Source organism: Balaenoptera acutorostrata, chromosome 7 (assembly GCF_949987535.1).
Source record: "Balaenoptera acutorostrata chromosome 7, mBalAcu1.1, whole genome shotgun sequence".
NCBI classification, from domain to species: Eukaryota; Metazoa; Chordata; class Mammalia; order Artiodactyla; family Balaenopteridae; genus Balaenoptera; species Balaenoptera acutorostrata.
In genome coordinates, this window is record NC_080070.1 from 112,034,436 (window position 1) to 112,040,093 (window position 5,658).

Sequence of the window (5,658 nt, forward strand, 5' to 3'; positions counted from 1 at the left end):
AAAATAAAACAGAACACTATACATATAGCAAAATGTAAAAGTAGAACAGACATAAACATGGGAAGTATGAGAAAGTATAGTAATCCTTAAAGGGAAAGTGGTTTCTATGTGTCTTGGATAAGAGTGTCAAATGCCTCTATAAACTGGGGGCTTCTCAGTATGAGGGCAAGGAGAATGTTCTAAATATCTGAGGACTGAGCCCTCAGACCATGGCAAGTAATTGGGGGTACCCACCGAGAGTTATGGTCACTTGTGTCTCAGATGAAAGATAATTTCTTCCACTTCCAGATCCAACATTGACAGTTTGAATTTTGCTATGCTTTTTCTATCATTTCAATTTTTTTTGTCAAGACACATTCATTAAAAGAACATGGCAAATTGCATCATTATTTGCTACATACATAAAGCGTGAAATGGGATAAGGGAAAAAAAAGAGGTTTACAGTGAAATGTGAGTGACTTTAAGAATTTAGGGTGAAATAACTTCTAAAGAATAATGCACCTCTGCATTTTCCAGTGCTGTTACATCAGATATAATAACTTCAATTCATTGGTAGAGGAAAGATGCATGGAACATGTGCTGATTTGGGGGAGTGCATACAACTGAATGGGGGAGAAGTATTAAATAATTTGTGACTAAATGGGGAATTTTATTTTATTTTTGTTACTTAAATCTTTTTTTCTTCTTTCTGTTTTTAATTTTCATAGCACTCGTTGGGAGGAAAGCACAATAACAAATCCCTACTCCATGTCACTTCAATATTTGATTGGGAGGATATCTTAAAAGGCTCTTTTTATTGAGTTATCTTTAGTTTCAAACATTTCAGAAAACTCAGAAATGAAAATATGATGTAAAAGAAGAGTGACATGTACACGCATGAGCTGAAAAATTACAAATGGCAGTGATATTCTGGACACGCAGCCTTCATTTCAACCTCTTGGTTAACATTCACTCTCGGTAAAGATTTGATTTTTTCCTACTTGCCTCTTTGTTACCAACTGTGACATTAATAGGGCTTAATTTCTCTCCACAATTCTTATAGACATATTTCTGGGCCGACTGAAAAAATCTTGCGAGACTGGCGGAGTTAATTAGGGTTGGCAAACTTTTCACTGAAGCATTGAAAATTAGTTACTTCAACTCCTTCATATTTCAAAGTAGGATCTAATTTTAATACAAAATTAAACGGAGGGAAAATCTCCAATGTCTTTTGGAAGGTGCTCCACACTGTGGGCGCTGCCCGCCCCAGTGGATGGCAACTCACTCGTTGGAGTACCTGATGGAGATGCCCCCGGAGTGAGTGGTGTGTGGAAGGATTCTCTGCTCTCAGAAACGTTACTCATCGTGCAACCATGAAACTGATGTGATTTGTATGGATGCAATGCTGCCTGCTCTAGTTCCTTTTGCCTTTCACCACCTGATGGGTTGTCCCCCAGCGTCCACTCATCTGTCACTGCTGGATGCCAGGACCTCCTCAGCCAGGGCCTTGGAGCAGCCTTGGAGCGACAGCTGGGATTGAAAGTGGCCGCAAGCCCGGGTGCTGAGCACACGATTTCTGAGCATTCCATTCCCCACTACTCACGGGTCCAGAAAAAGTGGTCTTGCTAAAGGAGACGGGCAGTGTGAAAACTGGTCATAAATCACTGAAGGGACACTCCAGATTACGCTGGGCTGGCCAGAGAGCATCAGGCCAAGATGGGTAGATGTGAGCATGATGTTGGCAAAAGTCTTTTGCAAAAAGTCTGTCTCTAACATTGGTTCTATAGATTTCACTTCGCTACATTGTACCTTTGGATAAAACGTTATGTGTTAGTGTCTGACATCACAAACCTTTACCTTTCTGCCTGTTCCTGTTATGTTTGGATTTCATTACATTCCTTAACTGTGTCTGATTAGTTGATCATATAAATTATGGTAATAGATTTCCTAATTTTAATACATTCTTAAAACACTTTTTTGGTCGTTGCAATTTTCTTTTCTTCTTCTTCTTCTTCCCTTTTTTTTTTTTTATTTAACCATAATATGGTAGGCAATTTACTAGCATTTTCCTTAGGATTTATGCATTGGACGTGGTAAGTATTTCTTTTTGTGAACTATCTCTATCGGTTTCATTATATGTGCTAATTATTTTTTCATGAAAAATGTAGCAACAAGGTCATTAAAAATTACAAACTTTAAAAAAATGTATTGGTAGTTATTGGTTCAGTCAAGGTTTTTATTTCTTACTATGTTCAACTTTGTTCATTGGTTTGTTTATTGTATTTTCACGTAGGTCCAGACAATTCAAATGCTTAGGCTAAACAAAGTAGTCAAGTATAATTTTCTGACTCCAGGCTATTAAGAAATTTCTCCAAAGGGTATGCTAAGATTAGTACAGATCTGTCTTAAACCAGTGGGTATGTTCCTCTATGTTTGGGGTCAGAATACATTCTGCCCCATTTTCTAGTCTCCACAATTAAGGAAACCTATTAGATGAGAGGGTACTCCATCTGAAAATTAGTCAAAGGTCCTTTCTTATAGAGTGCAAATCTGGGCTTCCCAAGCTAATCATATTCAGGGAACAGCCAGCTTTGATACAGCTTTATCATCATCTATTTTTTTTACACTGTGGGGATAAACATGCTTTTACTGATATACTCTCAGACTTTGATTCTGTGACTAGGAATCAGGTTTTAGCTAACCCTGCCTCTTTCTCCATCCTCACTGGCCAGTAGGGCCACTATTCTAGCTCATCATCTCTTGCATGAATCTTTTAATGGTCTCTTAAAAGGTCTTTTATCTCTATTCCTACTCCATTCCAATTAATTATTGACCTCATAACTAGAGAAAAATTTCAAAAATGCAAATATGACTATGCCATTTCTCCACTTAAAGCCCTAATACTCCTCTATTGCCCGTAAAATAAGCTCCGACTTCCTTAAGACAGCACAGTGCAGACAGCTATTTAACATCTGTCCCTGCCCACAAGTCCAGCCCCATCCTCCCCCTTCCTCTTGCACTCTGTCCGTGGTTCTCCCAGCATGCTCAGTTCCTGCTTGTCCTTCAGGTCTCAGCACCTGGGAGCTGAGGTTCTCTCCGTATCTGATCTCATAGCATCTTTTACGTGTTCCCTATAAGACTCATGCCATTTTACTGTAATACATTTTTTAGTGTCCCTACTGCCCAGTAATTTGTATACTTGAGACAGGAAAGTCAAATTGTTCTTATTCAAAGCTCACAGATATACACCAATGGCTAATCCAGAGCCTCACATACGGTAGGTTCTTAATGTTTGTTGAAAAAATATGTAGAAACAAGGAAATAAGGAAAATAGAAACTACAGGATTTTCTGAGCAATATAGTGGAAGATGTGGATAATTGGAACATATTCCCTACCTATATGAGAAAATATCATGCTTGCTCAAGTAAACTTGCATAATAAATACAACTACAAAAAATTATAGAATAGATTATGGAATTGAAGAATAAAGTCTTCTAAAGTTCATCTGGATGAATAAACACAAAAGAAAGGAAAAAACATCTTAAAAGCAACACGGGAGTATTATAGCCTCGCCAGATAATAAAATGTGTAATAAAACTAAAATAATCAAGTAATGTGTTTCTTGAGCAGGACTAAATAGATTAATTTAACAGAATAGAACTTTCAGAGATAATTCTAGGCACAAATAAATGTGGGTGAAGATAGAATGGCAGTGTGTGACAACTGAACAACCAGCTGTAAAAGGACAGAATCAGATTCTCACATTCTGTACATAAAAGCTAATAATCCTATTATAAAAATGGAAGCATTTACAATTAAATTTTCACATCATTATTGGCTATGCAAGAGTTTTTAAAGCAAGGCACAAAAGGCAAAAACCATAAATATTTAAAATAAAAGATATGAATACACACATTTTTAAATATGGCCAAAAGACCACAACGTTAAGAGACAATCTACCCAGAATCTTTAGAAGTAATTTCAACATAAATGCCAGATACTAGGTTAAGCTTTCTTTCAAATCATTCAAAGACTGAGACAACATAGAATAAAAGGCCAATGACAATCAATTTTCAAAATACGCCTGTGAGGGAAATAGATCGCTTGGATTAATATAAGAAAAATGTATCAAAATGCTTCCTTTCCACATTTTTTCTACAATTAAGACTTCACTTGTGTAACTGAAAATGAAACCATAGTACTGGCAATTATAATATTTCGACATAGAGTATAGGATGAGGCCAAAACTACTCTCAGAATTCAAAACCTTGATGCTTTTGAATGACACTAGTGCAATGGATTTCTCTTTTCCTGAAACATAGTAATCACCATTTATTCACTCAATCCACAGGTACTGAGTAAGCATGTGCTATGAACCAGCCACTATTCTAGGCACTTGGACTACATCCAAGAATCAAAGATTCCTGACTTCATAAAGCTTTTCCGCTTATTCTGTTTTCTTGTGATTTGGAGCCAAAAGATAAGAGAAATTTCTTGCAAAAAAGTAGCCACTGTAATTAAAAAGTAAATGTAGGACATTATCTAAGAAGGGGTAAATAACCTGCCCCTACTGGTCAGTGTTGAGGCTGTAAAGGCCCCTTAAGTGACTCCTTCTGGTTCAGAAACAGCCAGGGGTCTTGTGTTCTCTCTTCATCCTTTCCCAGGACAAGAGGTGATGACGGAGGTGTGGGCACAGCCCAGCTGCCCTGGGGAAGGGATGCCCGTTCAGAGGCGTTAGAGGGACATCACCAGTTGTCCCTAGGCATCATCAATGCCACTGCTGCTACCTCTAGGAGGGGCTCTGACTGGGGCACCGGGGAGGGATGTGGTGCCCCAGTGAACGAACATCTCTACCCTCTCAAGCTTGTAGCTAAGACATCATGTTTATTGGAATAATCTGGATATTATCAGTGCCTGATTTGATTTCTCCCTGTGAGAGAGAGAAAGCAGAGTCCAAAGTACTTACAATGCAGGTGTCTTTGGCTCTCCTCGTGAGCCCTACACCATGACTGAAATATTAACCATATTAGAATATACAAAGAATTTGTCTCTTGAAACCCAAATATCCAAGAGGACCCATATCCATAAATAAGGCTCCGTGACTTACCAAAGGCAACAAAAATATGCAACCACCACTCAGTGAAGAAATTGAACACTGCCACCTGCTAGTGTAAAGTGTTTCTTTGACAAACCGTACTATGACAAATCCTTGTTTTATGGGAATAAAGTATGCTTGTAAATTGCTTACAGAAAAGAAACAATACAATTACTGCAATGAAGCCTTGACACTGTGTGAGCTCCCTAGAATGTGGTTTCAATCCTGGGGAAAATGGCATGGGGGGATTGATCATTTTTGAGCAGAATGGGAGCATAAACTGTAAATTAAGTTTGACTGAAGAAAACTAAAGAAGATAAACACACGTATACGTCCATCTTTTTTAAACTTGGTGAGCTGAAAACTTACTTATTAAACACATGTAAGCAGAAGGAGAAAGATGCAATCACCTATAGTTCCATTATAGGATAGAATCACCTATGATCAACATTGCTATTGCTTGTACTACCTTCTCTACTGTATCCTTTCTGTAGCACTTATCAGCCTACCTGTCATATTACATTTAAATATCTGCATCTTTTCATTCTTCCCACCACCCCTCAGGATTTATGCTTTATAAAAG